At 36.0% G+C, this 18,002-nt stretch overlaps 1 protein-coding gene across 1 annotated transcript in view; it reads left to right on the forward strand.

Moving 5' to 3' along the window:
• The first annotated feature begins 15,564 nt into the window (after positions 1 to 15,564).
• The window catches only part of LOC129738470 (cytosolic purine 5'-nucleotidase), a 96,472-nt gene continuing 94,034 nt past the window's right edge, over positions 15,565 to 18,002 (forward strand). Inside the window, exon 1 of the mRNA XM_055729683.1 lies at positions 15,565 to 16,405. The gene's annotated coding sequence lies outside the window, so the exon portion shown is untranslated. The remainder of the gene's footprint in view (positions 16,406 to 18,002) is intronic.

The following is an 18,002-nucleotide window of genomic DNA, read 5'->3' on the forward strand; positions in this document are numbered from 1 at the left end:
AAGAAAACTGGACCCGAAAAGCAAACTGGCTGTGATGGTTGGCTATGCTCCAAATGCTTACCGTCTGTGGAATCCAGAGAAGAAGGAATTGTTCCTGTCAAGAGATGTCAAGTTTGATGAAAATAGTTTTCCGTTTGCTGCTAAGGTTCCTTGCGAAAGTCCGTCGAGTGTGGTCCCTGTTCAATACGATGTCCAAGCTGAAGAAGTGTGGCCACATGAAAACCCCGTTCAAAGCGAAGAGGTGCCCCCGCCGGATCAGAACAGAAGCATCATGACTGACGACGAAGACGATGACGTTGACGAAACCGGAGCGCTCCCTTCGCAAACAGACCGTGGTTCGAACCTCGATGTGGTAACCCCGAGGCGCGGCGAGCGGGAGCGCAAGCTCCCCGGTAAGTTTAAAGACTTTGTTGTTGGAAAACTTTTCACTGCCGCGCAATTCTGTCCTACAGATATCGTTCCAAACGTTGATGCTGTTGTGGGACAAGATGAGGTCGAACGTTCCATTTCCGATGCTCCTGAGGCGTATAAGGACATTGCTGGGCGAGACGATGAGGTTTTCTGGAGGCAAGCGGTCGATGAAGAACTGAAGTCCCTGGCTGACAACCACGTGTGGCGGCTGGTAGAACGACCAGTTGGCGTGGTTCCTCTCAAATCCAAATGGGTGTTCCGGGTCAAGCAAGACGAAAATGGAAAACCTGTGCGATACAAGGCTCGTTTAGTCGCTAAAGGTTTCCTGCAGAAGGCTGGCGTCGACTACAGCGAAACTTATTCCCCTGTTGCTAAGTTGGCGACAATACGAACCGTTCTGGCTGTAGCGGTGCACCGGAAGATGTTCATCAATCAACTCGATGTCAAGACGGCGTTCCTGTACGGTGAACTAGAAGAAGACGTCTATCTATCCATACCCGATGGAGTCACCGCAAAGCCGAATCTGGTGTGCAAGTTGGAACGGTCACTGTATGGACTTAAGCAAAGCCCACGATGTTGGAATAATAAACTGAATGATCTCCTTCTGGTTTTCGGTTTTACGCGTTCCTGCCATGACTACTGCTTATATACCCGAATCGACGATCGAGGGCGGGTGTATATCGTCATCTACGTTGACGACCTGCTCATCGTTGGCGATCGTCTGGAGCTGATGAAGCAGATCAAGCTATCACTTTCCAAAAACCTTCAGATGACGGACCTTGGGGAAGTGAACCTCTTTCTCGGAATCAAGATCCGATATGATCGTTCTGCTGGTTTGATGTCTCTGAGTCAAGAAGTCGCTGTGGATCGTGTGTTGGCGAAATTCGGCATGAAAGATTGCAACAACGTAAAGACACCAATGGAGAAGGCCTGTTTTCTACCAACGAATGAAGGAAATCCGGTCTGTCATCCTTATCGTGAGCTACTTGGAAGTCTCATGTACACAATGCTATGTGTCCGTCCCGATATTGCATTCGCTGTTGCATACTTGGGACGTTTCCAAAGTCAACCTGGCGAAGCACACTGGCAAGCGTTGAAAAAGTGGTCCGATACATGAAAGGCACGAAGAACCTCAAGCTCCAGTTCAAGCGAGTCGAAAAGGCTGAAGTACTGATCGGGTACGCTGATGCGGATTGGGCGTCGGATACTGAAGATAGGAAATCCGTGAGCGGTTATGTCTTCAAGGTATTCGGCAATACGGTGTCCTGGGCCAGTAGGAAGCAACAAGCCGTTGCATTGTCATCCTGTGAGGCAGAGTATGCAGCCTTAAGCGTAGCTGCTTCCGAAGGACTGTGGTTACAAGGAATCTTAGAAGATCTGCAGCAAGTTCCCCCTGGTAAACCGTTCAAGATTTTTGAAGACAATCGTGGCTGCATTGCGATGGCCACAAACACCGAGAACAAGCGTGTGAAGCATATTGATGTGAAACACCATTTCCTGCGAGATCATGTGGCACATGGAAGGCTGCAGATCGTACCAATAGGAACAGCAAACCAACTTGCAGATGCGTTCACCAAAGCACTGGAACCTGGACGTTTCTGCAACCTGCGGCCCCTCCTGGGATTGACCGATTCAGGGCGGGTGTTGGAATAATCGGCAATCGAAGAATGCTGGTTACCGGTCACCTCTATGGAAACGGAAGTTTTCTTTAATAAACAACCGTGAAAATTTTCTCAGTCTACATTAAGCTCTCCACCAAGCTGCTAATAAATCTTTTCCACTGTAAATCTTGTTGAAGTTATTTTTAACCAAATATCAAGAATCAAGAATTTTCAATCTTTTAAGACCATACGGTTCGATAAACAAAATGGTCATTCAAGTTTTTTTTGTAAGAGCGGAAGTTTCTTTAAAAAAAAATCATCTATCAATCAAGATAATGATGCAAAGTCAGAAGTCAGACTCTTCTGTAGTGCGATGAAACTGGAACCCGAAATTGACTCAGGTCAGCAGACGAAACGACACGGGCGCACAACTTGCCGGATGGAGCCGGGACAAAATTGCATTACTACCATCAACCAGGTGACAATGCCTTTAAACCGGCTAGAAAAAGACCAAATCCGACGTGCTCTCGTGCCTTTAACGGAAAAACGTCGCCGCGTCACCGTACAGCTTTGTGGGTCACAGATTCAGAGACGCCAGACAAATCATTATGATCTTATTTTACAACTTTTTCTTTATTAGGACTCTAACCAATGAAATTTACTTGTTTTCGAGTAAAACACCTAAAAAAATTAACCTAAAAAATAAATGAAACTTCTGGTATATTTTTGTGTGTGCGCCTTTCAAACAACCGAAGCGCCCAATAGTAGTAGGTTGAACGTAGAAGAATCACCTCTGCAGCAGCAACAAAAACAACGAAAAAAAAAATCACGTGATAAATGTCACGTCGCTGAGGTATGGCCCTAGCACTGGCTTTATGAAATTCGCCGTCAGGCTGCGGCAATAGCGCCACGCAAAGACAGCCGCCACTGACTGAATTATTAATCGGGAGCAACTTTGTAGCAGGAGGTGTACCTTTTACGTATAAAGTGCTGAAAAAAGCACCTTTTGCTTAAACAAAATAGAAAAAGTTATCAGACATTAAACTTTTGACATTCAAAAATATCTGAGTAACATTCTAAAATTAATTCTTGAAGTATTCGGACCCCACAATTAAGAGTTAGCACTAACCCCGATTTAAAAATTCCAACATAACTCTCCCGATGCAGTGACCTTTTGTCTAATGGAGTTCCAATCAATGGAAACCCCTAAACTAAACTAGAAGGTCCAATACCTGAATTCTAACCCCTAACTAACCATTACTTAGTTGTCTGACTCTCGAGCTCGCGGCGGCCTTTCCAAAGCCGTTAATCATGATAACAACATTCTGCCAGTAGATGTTGAGAAAAAAAAGTGTTCTGAGAACACTCACAACAGTTCAGTAGGCTTGGCAAAAAGCAAAACGGAGTAACAAAAAAAAACAACAAACGCGTAAAATCTCAAAGCCAACTGCGTTGGCCGCGCGCGATGCACTTTTGCTTTCGATGCAACGCAGTGCAGTTTATTTATTCAGGGGTTTCAGTGGGAAGTTTGATTTGTTCGATTTATGAATGTTTCGGCTTTTGGAGATTTGCGAACACATGTTTACAATAACAAAACTCTAATCGTACTGCAATAACAGAGAAATTTGAATGGGTATACCAAACTGCAGCACTGGGAATGCTGCATTGACCCAAAGGTTGCAACCTTTTTTTCTCGTCTGAGCGAGTTGGTTCTGTTCAATCGAGATAAACACATCAAACAGTTTTATGCGCCAGCCAGGCAGCCCAGCTTGAGGATGCTGCATCCGAACAGTGGGATGGGATATTTTCATTTTTTTCCTAAACATGTTTAAAATTTTAAAACTTTGATTTTGAGCATCCCTATCAATCATTTGTTTGTAGACGATTATGGTTAACGCCAACTTATTTATTAGTTTTATACAAAGAAAAATTAACTGTGCTAACTTTAAAATGGCAACTGGAGTTCATCAATTAAGAATCTGGGAAAAAAGGAAAGCCGAGCGGAAAAAATATATAGTTGAAACCAGTTCTCTTTTTTTCTCATTACTTTATTTTCCCCTCTTTTGGACTTTTTTTAATCCCATGTTTTATGCTGCTATGCTACTTGTGGCCTTGCCGGTTATCTAGCTGGCTATAGAGGCTCGTAGTACTTTGGAGCTCTGGTGGTGCCGCCGACTGCAGTTAAATGCAAACCCTGAAAATTGCTGCACAGAAGTGCACGTGCCCTGCCCATCGACTGACTGGGATAATGACCGTCATCGGCAAAGGCATGGCATTAGTTGTGGATGAATCGTTGAAATTAAAGTCCTCTTAGTAGGGTGCTGCTGCCAGTTGGACGTAATTTGACTTGGTTCTACTTGACATAGAATGTCAAGGTTTAAGAGTTCAAATGTCAAAGCAATTTTAAATTTTTGACAATTTCAATGATTTATATAAACTTTTTTAATATTTTTGACATTTTTGACAATTTCAATGATTTATATAACATTTTTGACATTTTTGACATTTTAGACATTTTAGACATTTTAGACATTTTTGACATTTTTGACATTTTTGACATTTTTGACATTTTTGACATTTTTGACATTTTTGACATTTTTGACATTTTTGACATTTTTGACATTTTTGACATTTTTGACATTTTTGACATTTTTGACATTTTTGACATTTTTGACATTTTTGACATTTTTGACATTTTTGACATTTTTGACATTTTTGACATTTTTGACATTTTTGACATTTTTGACATTTTTGACATTTTTGACATTTTTGACATTTTTGACATTTTTGACATTTTTGACATTTTTGACATTTTTGACATTTTTGACATTTTTGACATTTTTGACATTTTTGACATTTTTGACATTTTTGACATTTTTGACATTTTTGACATTCTTGGCATTTTTGACATTTTTGACATTTTTAACATTTTTGACATTTTTGACATTTTTGACATTTTTGACATTTTTGACATTTTTGACATTTTTGACATTTTTGACATATTTGACATTTTTGACATTATTGACACTTTTGACATTTTTGTCATTTCTGTCATTTTTGACATTTTGACACTTTTGACATTTTTGTCATTTCTGTCATTTTTGACATTTTGACATTTTTGACATTGTTGACATGACAAAATTGACAAAATGACAAAATTGACAAAAATGACAAATATGACATAAATGATAAAAATGACGAAATTGACAAAAATGACAAAAGTGACAAAAGTGACAAAAATAACAAAAATGACAAAAATAACAAAACTGTCCAAAAAGTTAAAAATAACATAAACAAATCCAAATTTTTTAACAATGAATAAAATGACAGAATAATCAAAATTATAAAAATTTACAAAAATACGAGAAAGTTTACGAGAAGGCTTATTATATTTTGCAAATTCAACGAAAACTTTCATTAGTTAAAATTAGATTAAAATCATTTGATGGATTAATGGTCAGAAAAAATTTAAGTCATAAATTGCTTCAAGGATTGTAAATAACGGCTGTAAATTGATCAGCTTTTGTTTTCTCCCATTTTAGAGAGACATATTTCAAAATATGAAAAAAAAATCCCACCATTGTTTGACGCACTTTAATCGTGCAAGAAAACGATTGAACTCTGAAATTTATGACCACCGACAGGGAAGCACGTTCTGATGCATAAATCGTATTAGCACACTCTACACACAGATTGGATTTGAACTCCAGAAGAAAAAAAGATTTGCACACAAACGAAACACCTACATACCTACCTACTTCTTTTTTTCAACGACAAAAGAGACACACAACAAAACGTGCCCATATTTCAGACGTCTCGGTTATCGAAACCACAAATGGCTTCCCTTTCATTTTGCTCCACCTGTAGATTTTTTGGAGCACTATTGTCTGCCTCCATCTACCGGATTTTGAAATGTGAAACACTTCGGCGCTATTGTCGAATTTATTGCAGTTCCTGTGCATTTCCGGTTTGGGAAGGGGTTTTGGAAAGGGGTCATTTTCCTCGAAACCGGGACCTGACGGCATAAAACAAGACAAGGACCTTATCCTCGTTGTTTATGAATGAGCTTCGGGTTGTTGTTGCACAGATTTTGTCATTCGGGAACCAGAAAGATGGCCTAGTGGGCCTAGCCTAGACAGCCAAAAAGAGCATCAAGTTAGTGGTCGAATTCATTCTTCCATGAAGAAGCTTAACCAGCTTAAGCTTAAGTCCAGTGCAGTTTATTGATTCGTTTCATCTTTAGGATTAGCCAATTGTATCATGAACGGGTTTAAACTGACTAGAATAAATAATCGGTGACTTTCTTTCTTCACTTTCTGTCTTTTCTAAATTAAAGTCTACCTGCTTTTTAAAGTTTTTCTGACTGCTAATGTTCTGGATTTCTGACTTTCCAGCTTTCAAACTAAAAGACTTTCTATCATCCTTACTATTTTTTCTTAATTTTTTTTCTTTATGTTTTTCTTTTAATTTTTGACTGTTTTGACTGTTTTGACTTTTTTGACTTTTTTGACTTTTTTGACTTTTTTGACTTTTTTGACTTTTTTTGACTTTTTTGACTTTTTTGACTTTTTTGACTTTTTTGACTTTTTTGACTTTTTTGACTTTTTTGACTTTTTTGACTTTTTTGACTTTTTTGACTTTTTTGACTTTTTTGACTTTTTTGACTTTTTTGACTTTTTTGACTTTTTTTGACTTTTTTGACTTTTTTGACTTTTTTGACTTTTTTGACTTTTTTGACTTTTTTGACTTTTTTGACTTTTTTGACTTTTTTGACTTTTTTGACTTTTTTGACTTTTTTGACTTTTTTGACTTTTTTGACTTTTTTGACTTTTTTGACTGTTTTGACTTTTTTGACTTTTTTGACTTTCTTGACTTTTTTGACTTTTTTGACTTTTTAGACTTTTTTAACTTTTTTGAATTTTTTTACTTTTTTGACTTTTTTGACTTTTTTGACTTTTTTGACTTTTTTGACTTTTTTGACTTTTTTGACTTTTTTGACTTTTTTGACTTTTTTGACTTTTTTGACTTTTTTGACTTTTTTGACTTTTTTGACTTTTTAGAATTTTTTGACTTTTTTGACTTTTTTGACTTTTTTGACTTTTTAGACTCTTTAGACTTTTTAGACTTTTTTGACTTTTTTGACTTTTTTGACTTTTTTGACTTTTTTGACTTTTTTGACTTTTTTGACTTTTTTGACTTTTTTTGACTTTTTTGACTTTTTTTACTTTTTTGACTTTTTTGACTTTTTTGACTTTTTTGACTTTTTTGACTTTTTTGACTTTTTTGACTTTTTTGACTTTTTTGACTTTTTTTACTTTTTTGACTTTTTAATCTTTTTTAATTTTTTTTTCTATTTTTTTGATTTTTTTGGTTTCTTGACTTTTTTTACTTTTTTGAATTTTTGGACTTTTTGGACTTTTTCGACAATTTACTTTTTTTTACTTTTTTGACTTTTTTGACAATTTGACCTTTTTTTTACTTTTTTGACTTTTCCGACTTTTTAATATTTTTGCCTTTTTAGACTTTTTAAATCTTTTGACTTCTTTGACTTTTTTGACATTTTAAACTTTTTTAACAGTTTTGATTTTTTTTAACTTTTTTGAATTGTTTGAATTCTTTGGACTTTTTTGACTTTCTTGACTTTCTTGACTTTCTTGACTTTCTTGACTTTCTTGACTTTCTTGACTTTCTTGACTTTCTTGACTTTTTAGACTTTTTTAACTTTTTTGATTTTTTTTACTTTTTTTACTTTTTTGACTTTTTTGACTTTTTTGACTTTTTTGACTTTTTTGACTTTTTAGAATTTTTTGACTTTTTTGACTTTTTTGACTTTTTAGACTCTTTAGACTTTTTAGACTTTTTTGACTTTTTTGACTTTTTAGACTTTTTTGACTTTTTTGACTTTTTTGACTTTTTTTGACTTTTTTGACTTTTTTTACTTTTTTGACTTTTTTGACTTTTTTGACTTTTTTGACTTTTTTGACTTTTTTTACTTTTTTGACTTTTTAATCTTTTTTAATTTTTTTTTCTATTTTTTTGATTTTTTTGGTTTCTTGACTTTTTTTACTTTTTTGAATTTTTGGACTTTTTGGACTTTTTCGGCAATTTACTTTTTTTTACTTTTTTGACTTTTTTGACAATTTGACCTTTTTTTTACTTTTTTGACTTTTCCGACTTTTTAATATTTTTGCCTTTTTAGACTTTTTAAATCTTTTGACTTCTTTGACTTTTTTGACATTTTAAACTTTTTTAACAGTTTTGATTTTTTTTAACTTTTTTGAATTGTTTGAATTCTTTGGACTTTTTTGACTTTCTTGACTTTCTTGACTTTCTTGACTTTCTTGACTTTCTTGACTTTCTTGACTTTCTTGACTTTCTTGACTTTCTTGACTTTCTTGACTTTTTGACTTTTTGACTTAAGCATTCTGGTTTTTTCAATTTCCTGACTGCTATATCACTTTTTTACTTTCCCGCATTTTAAATTTCTGTCTATCTGAACTTCTCACATTTTGACTGTTGGACTTTTTGACTTTAAGACTGTCTTTCTTAATTTCAGAATTAATGACTTTTTGACCTTCTGACTTTTCGACTTTCTGATTTTGAAAATAAATTCAATATTCTATTTTATACTTTCTATCTTTCAGTATTTTGAATGTAGTGTAGTTTTTGCTTCCTAACTTTCTTATTTTACGTTTTTTTTCGAATTTTTATCTTCATAACTTTTTGACCTCCCAGTCCCTCACTTTCTAACTATCCGCGTTTTAACTTTCTGCCAACCCTAGTTGATCTTGGATCGATCCTTGGAAGATCGATCTTTTAAACTTAGAGTTTCGATTTTTTGCATAAATAGTTTGGCCTGGAAGCCGGTCCTCCTTGAGCAGGAGATATGAGAATCGATTTGATTTCTGCCACCTATTTGGCCTATTGTCGGAATCGGTAGGTACTCAGAATTAAATGGGCTTTCAAGAAATTGTGTCTGGCTGGAGGTTCCGATGTATTAAGTACATTAGAGTGTTTGGAATCTTTTTTTTTTTTTCAATACAAAGGTTGATGGTTAATAAAACTTTGAAATTTCGTGTTCTTTTTTATCTTTTTTTTTCTAAACAAAAATCAGTTCCCTGTTGTTAAAAAAATAAGATCAATCTATCAGAGATCGATCTTCAAGCTCCTATTTAGATGGATCCAACTTCGAGATCGATTTTTTCATGAAAATCGAACAGTCCTACTTCGAACCTTATTCAATATGTGAGTTTTTCAATTTCCTGGCTTCCTAATTTTTTGTGACTTTTTATCTTTAAGATTCAGATTCTCTGACTTTTTGACTTACCAACTGAATTTTTTTTAACATACTGACTTTCAGTTCTTTTATCTTCCGACTATTTTTTTGGCTCAATGAGTTTATTTTCTTACGTTCTAGTTCATTAAATTCTTGTTTCCTTTTTTTTTGGTACTTTTGATTTGTTAGCTTCCCAATCATCTGACTTTCGGTTCGATTTTTTTATTCCAATAGCTTTCGAGTGGATTTCTTTTGCATGAAATTTCCGATAATTTGCCGCTCGGACCTTCTGAATTTTCATCGAATTTGACTCATATCCTAATTTTCCAATTTAAAACATTTCAACATTCCGATTTCCGGTGATTTCCGGGCTGTCATTTCAACCTGTGTCTGTCTGAAACTTAGCATGATTCGCAATGTAACATATCTACTTGAATTTTACAGCTTACCTTGTAAAAAAATCCGCTTTTCTGCACAGCAAAATTTTCTGTCGAATTTTCAAGTTATATTTTTGCACTGTTTCAATTATGACAAATTATTCTGATTCTTTACTCGTTTAGGTTTTTACTTTCCGTTCAACTTTTCTAGACCAAACTGCCTGAAATTACCCAAACAATGAATTTTTGATGTTCACGGATTGCTGCGCGAAAACCTTTTTTGATTATCGTAGAATAAGCGCCTGCATTTAGATTTCATATCGATAAAATATCGACGATTTCCACAAATGAGAGTCGATTTTTAACAGCTTTGTGCAGTCAATGTAATATTTAAAAAAAAAATCAACTCTTTTTGTCAGTATTTAGAAGGTTGTCCGCGAAAAAGAAGGAAGTTTAAAGTTTCCATTACGTTGCTATGACCGTTTCTTCATAGTTTGTATTTTCATTTAATTGGCCTTTTTGAGAAGAAAAAACAATCCTATCAATGACCCGAAAAAGTGTTATTACGATGGGAAAAGTTATACCATTTTTGTTTTTTAATCATCCTATGGACGACTGGAGGCTTATTATTGTAAAAACGACTTCCAGCCAAGGTATACCTTTTTCGTGAGATCAACCGTTTGTTCAGATCTGTTTTAGGAAATTGTTTCGGGATTCCGTTTTCCCAAGAAGCTTACCTAGAGTGTGAAACTAAACACGCTTTAGGCTTGGAACCGGCTTGGAACAAAGCTTAGTGGTTCAATTATTTATGCTAATTGCGTGAAAAAGAATATTTAAAAGTTTTAAAAAATAAAACAATTATGTTGAAAGTTGTGGGGAGTGTTTCTGAAAATAAGTGATTTCCCTAGCAACTTGAATTCTAAAGTTTGACTTTTCTCTTGCTTCTTGACTTAGAACCAAAACTTTCGCTTTCTCATAATTGTCAAAACCTTTATAATGCTTCTGAAATTGATGCCTTAGTCTCTATTAGAGTGATTAATTCAGAATACAAAAGTGTATCGATCACGTGACGTGTGACGAGCTATAATTTGCACATTGCACATCGTTCATGGTCACCAAACCTTAATTCTTCCCAGCTGATGAATTTATGCAATATGCAATTTAATCAACCCCCACATGGATTCATTGCACATTTATGGGTCCATATGATAACGTTATATTTCCCAGCAATTGGACCGACTCAAATTTAAATTTCCAAAGGAAATATAAATGATTTTTCTTTATATAAAAACAAATGAAAACATGATTAAATTTGTTTTGGCAGTATCGTCAATTTTGGCTCAAGTTTTAAATGGGACCTAAATCAATCCAAATTTGAGTCAATCTAACGGTTTGAGGTGGGGTCAAAGACAAAGGCACGTGCCAATAGACAGCCGGTAATGATCGATATGTATGAAGTTTCCAACTAAACGTACTACTACCCTTGACTAAAAACTGTAGTAGAGAAGTTAAGCCGCCCTCTCACCGCTGTTTTTTTTTCGTTTGTTTCGGTTCGAATTTTCATTTAGCAGAGCACAGCTGAGCTCAGCTGAGCCCTGAGCTTCCACAGAGACTAAACCGGATCCCAAATTTGCATAATTGAATAATTGAAGAGCATTTTGCTTGGTCTGGGTCTGGGTCTGCTGTCTGAGTCTGGGCTTGGGTGCTCTCGGATCAGTTCGAAGCGCACGTATGGATAGTTATTAATCGGCCACCATATGCATCATGGATTGGCGTTTAGATTGTTGTTTCATTTGTAACCGAATCTGTGCGTAACCTGGCAGTTGGTACATAAAATGGATCAACATTCAGTTGGTAATCTCCCTGAAATGGCCTATCAATCGAAAGCTGGGGATTACTTTCCAATTTTCATTCGAAAAAACTGAGAAAATGGCTTTTTGGTTAAGCCTTGTTATGGGAGTAGGTACAGAATATGGAACAATGTTAAACAATTCAGATGGTTTTTGATTGTATTGTAGTTTTTGTTATTATTTACGAAAATTACTGTTTTCCCATGCAAACTATAAAACCTGTGTTATTCATGGGCCATTCCAAAACCATTTAGAAGTGTGCCTAAAACACATTCATAAACTGTTGAATCATTTAGCTTTGGTCTGAAAGAGCTCCGAAACTAGAGCGTGTTTGGATTACCACTTAGGGTCAGCGGTGTTTAAACTCGCCTCGGAAAGAATCATTCGGCTGATTTTTTCCGAGTTTAACTTGTTGTGTGCAGATTGATTTTATCTTCGTTCCAATCATGACGTGATTGCACACAAAACAAAGAGAACAGTTCCGAGTTGATGTTTTCCCCTCCTCGCAGGAATAAAATCACACCAATGAAACAACAGAACGAAGTTTACCGTACACGAATGCTCACGAGCGATCGTTGCCCGACGGACCGAGTTAACATTCCTCGCACCCTTCTCTCGCTCGTTTCCCGTTCCCTTGTATCTATCACTTTTAGCCACGCCCCCATGCGTTGTCCGATTGATGTGTTCGGCTGCCGAACGAAAACGATTTTTTCTTTAATTCGCTGAACTGTTCGTTTGCTTCGCTGATGTTTCTCCCCCGATTGCTGTTTACTCCTGCCGAGTTTACCCGAAGCTTACTTCCTGATGCTTTCCGAGTTGAACTTTAGATAGCATCATTGCAGATTGAGTTTAACGAAATAAAATCGTTCTGCAAAGAAGGGCAAAGTGCGAGTATGTAGACTCGCGATTTTAACATCTCTGCTTAGGGTAAGCTTCCAGGGAAAAAGGTATCCGAAACAATTTCCTAAAAGCATATCTGAGCAAACAGTCTTAAGGAAAAGGTCCACCTTGGAAAAGGTCCAACAATGATAAGGCTTCAGATGGGATGAAAAATGAAATGCGTTAACTTTTTTCAGCGAAACTATTTCTTTGGGGATGGTTTCAGTGAAGTTGATATTGTTTTTCCCTCGCGGAAATCATCGAAATTTTTTGATAGTATAACTGCAGGCGCTTTTATTTCATTCCCAGAGACAAAGTCTATGCAGCAGAATAAATGTCAAAATTGTCAAAATATTCAAAATTGTCAAAATTGTCAAAATTGTCAAAATTGTCAAAATTGTCAAAATTGTCAAAATTGTCAAAATTGTCAAAATTTTCAAATTGTCAAAATTGTTTAAATTGTCAAAAATATAAAAATTTACAAAATTCTCATAACTTTCATATTTTCAGATTACAATATTAGAATTTCAAGCTTTCATTTGAAATTTTCAGACATTCAAACGAAGAAGGAAGATTAAAATAAGCGTTTTATGGACATGAGGAATTCTTTTGTGGCGAAGATTTTTTTTCATCGAAAGCTGTAAATCTCCATTACGGCAGTTATCCTTTCAACTTTAAGTCAAACGGGTGTCACAACTTTGTGTAAGTATGTAGTAGGTATCACACTTTGTCACCCTTTATAACCAGCCCGTGATCATTGCGAAAGTTAGGTGAACTATAAATCCACCACATCAGCTCGATTCAGGGGTAAAAATCCCTTCAATTTATTCACTTTGTCCCATAGAAAGAGGAAAATTCCTCTGAAACGAAGCTTTAAGGGAGTAATTTCGCCCAACTCCTTTTCGTTTCTGCTTGCTTCTATCTAAACACTCGAATGATTTACGATCAAAGTTTTGCCCTGCTACCAACAACAGTTAGTTTACTGTTCTCTCAGCGCCATTCCAGCCATTTCGGGAACCGTTGATGGTGATGGAATTGTGTTGATCCCATTTTCCAGTTACTCAACTTTCGACGGGCGCGAGCAGCAACAAGCTTGCTGATAAACAGAAGGAAAAAAAATCGACCGAGTTTAGTGTTAACGCTTTTTAAAGCGCCTTTCGGTAGGCAACAGCCAAACAAGTTTTCTGATATCGACAGTTTTCGGTATGTTTTGAACGAAACTTTAGATCAAAACTTTTTCGTCCGTACTGTGCGATGAACTTGAAATTATGCCTGTTTGAAAACAGAGAAGAAAAAAAAACTTGTTTTTCTTTCAACCATAAAAGTTGGGTTCGTTATTCTCAGAACTGAGAGAGACTTCAGAAAGAAAATTATTTCACTGCAAATCTGGTTCCGGATATTATCGGGAAGTAGGCAACTAAATTCTGAATTCTGAATCTGAATTCTGAATCTGAATTCTGAATCTGAATTCTGAATCTGAATTCTGAATCTGAATTCTGAATCTGAATTCTGAATCTGAATTCTGAATCTGAATTCTGAATCTGAATTATGAATCTGAATTATGAATCTGAATTATGAATCTGAATTCTGAATCTGAATCTGAATTCTGAATCTGAATTCTGAATCTGAATTCTGAATCTGAATTCTGAATCTGAATTCTGAATCTGAATTCTGAATCTGAATTCTGAGTCTCAATTCTGAATCTGAATCCTGAATCTGAAATCTGAATCTGAATTCTAAATCTGAATTCTGAATCTGAATTCTGAATCTGAATTCTGAATCTGAATTCTGAATCTGAATTCTAAATCTGAATTCTAAATCTGAATTCTGAATCTGAAATCTGAATCTGAATTCTGCCTCAGAGTTAAAATTAAATTGAAACAGTACATTCAGGCACCCCTCGAACGTCTAGTTTGTTTCCATTTTATATCAGACTCTAAGCCGCGACAACCCAAAACCAAGTTGTTATGCCGCAAAATCGGATGAAACTGGTTCCCGACTATTTTAAGTTCGAGTAGGTTTTCCCAAACATGAGAATAAACGTCCTTTTTGCAACTTAATTTTGGGGCATGTCATGCGGCAGGGATTTTTATGGGATTTTTCATTTCATGAACCAATTATCAAAAGGGATTATACATATTAAATAAACACAATGTGTTTGTTCATAATTCACATTTTATTTTACAAAATGTTTTTTTCACTATTCACTAGCACCGGAAGAAGGAAAACCAGACTAAAATCGTCACTGGAATTGATGACTATCCAGTGCATACAATTAATTTGCGGAACAACCGAAATCATGCCTTGTCAAAAACTTCTCCGGCGATGGGCAGCATATAGGAACAGCGCGTTTCAGCACAAGCTTGAGGCCACCTGGTGCTATCGGGAGTTATCGTTTTCAGTAGGCCGTGAATGGCTAATGCTACGATTGTTCCAGATCGCCATCCACTTCCTCCGGTTTCCTAATGGTTTTTCTACCATCTGAAAATTCGCTGGGTGATGCAAATGATATTCTAGTCGTTCTAGAATACGATTTCTGCATCGACACTCGATAAACTAACGTGTTCTGGAAAGCTGTAAAATAGAATGAATTTAGAATAATAGAATCATATTAAATTAAACGCTTTTTACCATACTTTGTTTTCGGTACAACTGTTTTTTTTTTTTTGGTTACAAAATGCGGGAGAAAAGGGAAATTTTTTTGGGGTGATAAGTTCGAGCTCCGAACTTTAACTTTGGTGTATTGAGAACACCCCAAAATGAAGAAAGACAGCTGAACTTAAGTTTGGTGCCCTGGCAAAGTCATTTTTGGGTTGTTTTGATTCTGAGTATCGTTCTTTTCCACCTTCTCCAAGGACTCGATTTTCCTCCAACCACCCACCAGGCTCTCTCTCAGCAGCAGATGATGAAGCAAAATCCTACCCAACAACAGAGAGCGAACTGCGAACCAAAGCAAGGGGGCACTCTCCCTTTGTTTACATTTTTTCATCCCATGAATTTTTCCTCTCATTCAAACAGAGAGTAACTAAACGATAAGTTTTTATCGTTTTTACCCTTTGCGAGAACGGTGAAGGAAAACCCTCTCTCGCGATTTATCTCAGCCGGTTGCACAAACGGAGAGAGAAAATGGAAAAAGCAGCAAAACAACAGCCATATTTTTGACAGTTCTCCAACAAACAGAACCCAATGATTCCGGTGATTCCGGGTGCCGCGTCGATTCTTTGAAGCCTCCAAGTCTTGCTTGTGTCGTGTCGAAAGTGTCGTAAAAAGTCTTTCAAAACAACATTCTTCCTCCTAGTCGAACAACAATATCAAAGTGAGGGTGAAAGAAAACGTCAAAGCAGGCGTGAATTTTCTCCATCATTGCGTTGTTTGGGTTGGGTGCTTGGAGCGAGAACAAAAAAAAACAGACCCTCCTTCGTTCCAAATACGAATGTTACACACACTCGGTTGTGTCGGGAAATTTTCAGTGGAGATCGCGTTCGGTTCGATAAATTGCCATTTGTGTAAAAATTCTTGTTAAAGAGTCGTGCGATTTCAGGACGTGTCGGTTGTTATTGGTGACAAATTGCACACCATCCAAGTGTATCTGAAAAATAAAAAGGAAAAAGCTTGTGCATGTTGGTTGGGGCAAAATTTTCCTCACTGTTGTCGGGGTTTGTGTGAAAAATTGCAAATGTAAAATCAATTCTGTGATCCGTGTTTTCGTGTGGCTATATAAAGAGCCGATTTTTTTACGAGTCCGGTTGATGAAAATTTGTGGCTCCGGAGAGTGATCCAGCAAAGGTGACATCATTTCACTTCCGGTGAAAATCGGTTTTTCCCTTCGCCACCCATCGGCACTGAAATCATCCAGCAGCTGCACCTCCAACACCTTCACCCACATTTGCTTCCTTTGTGGAAACTTTCCACAGCTGCACCTTCTTCGTCCAATCGTCAGTCACCTTCCGTCGTTAGAGTCTTCCGGAAGCCGTCAGAAGTGCACGAAAATCAGCAGTCGGATTGCGAAAGGTAATAATCAACAATATTCATAATTACCAAAAAAAAATGATTCGAAAATTAACCAATTGCTTAATCACATTTAAGCCAATTAGCCTTTTTGATAAAACGGGTTAAAAAATTCCACATCTCACCTACCTAATGCCATATAACTGATGGATGACAGCATTGTCCACATTGGGGTAACAAATAGCGCATCGTCGTCGGTTGTCGCGAGTCACGACGTTTTATCTTATCTGTTTGACTTAATATTCAAAACAGGGCTCAGGCATTCTTTCTAAAGTACCCACCTACCTACTTACCCTATCTGGGGGTAAATGGAATAAAATGATTAATTTAATGAGATAATTGAAATCCAATTGCTATGATTTGAGGTAATTTTCAGATTTTTCTTAACTACTTAACTTGAAAGTCATTAAGAAAAAATCATAGCAAATCGAAATTTAAACTGACACCGAATAGAAAACTAATCGAAAAGTTTTTTTTAACATGCAATTCAAAATTCGAAAAAAAAACTGTATTATAAAGAACTTTTTAGACGATGTTTTACCTCAGTAGAAACACATATCTAACGCTTCATACAAAAACAGAAATTGTCTTCAGTGTTTACTCGAAATTTTGAATTCTTTCAAAAGTATCTGAAATATACCTTCCAGGAGCTTGACTCAAACTGATGTTCTATTTTCCAAAACTTTATATGACGAATAACAAAGTTTGATGACACTAGCTTTTGCTTTGATTTAGTTGCTTCATTGATTTTTGTTTACAATTCACATTTTTCCTAACTTCAACCAGGATGTATCATTCTTTTTGAATAGGTAATGAGAATACAAAATTTCAGGTTTTTCATTCTAAAGCTTAGTTCTTTTAGAAATGGGACACTTTCTATCGCTAATAACTCTTTAACTAGTAATCGGACATTCAAAATTATGACAGCGTTTTGTTGCCTGTAAAAAGTACTATCTGACCTATTTTTTTCAAAATTAAAAGTTTACTCGTTTTTGAGATATTTACAATTCAAGAGAAAGAGAAAAAAATAATTTTGCACAGTTTCCTTCAAAATCCATCATTATCAAATTGATAGCTGAACAAACCGTTGATTATTCAAAGAATAACTGTGTGTGAGTGGTGGAATAGTATGCAAACACTGTCAAAAATGTCTCCAAAGTTCAAATCATGCATTGGAGTGAAGCACGTGATCAACAACTACGGTTAAGGGTCATCAAGGAAGTCATGTCTCATACCAGAATTTTTATTTTTAAGTAAACGAAGAACTAAGTTTAGATCGCTGAAATGTCCAACATTTTTTTCTCTGAGAAGCTCAAAGTGTTGCCTAGTAATGAGTGATTCAAACCTAACCTTGAACATCCATTTTTTGCTAGTTTCAGAGCTCGTAACCTGTATAGCCAGTACCGAGGCTATGGGACAGATGATTTCTGATGAACGCAAAACTTATGAAATACCCTATTTTAAAAAAATCCAGCGTTTGAATCCTATACCATGCCTGCTCGTGGCAAGGTCCCGGGTATATTAAAGTATGTATTTTCTCGTTATTTTGTACAAAATATAATTATTTGCCAAAATTCTTCTCCTGTGGAAAAAAACTACA

Source organism: Uranotaenia lowii, chromosome 1 (genome assembly GCF_029784155.1).
Source record: "Uranotaenia lowii strain MFRU-FL chromosome 1, ASM2978415v1, whole genome shotgun sequence".
Taxonomy (NCBI): Eukaryota; Metazoa; Arthropoda; class Insecta; order Diptera; family Culicidae; genus Uranotaenia; species Uranotaenia lowii.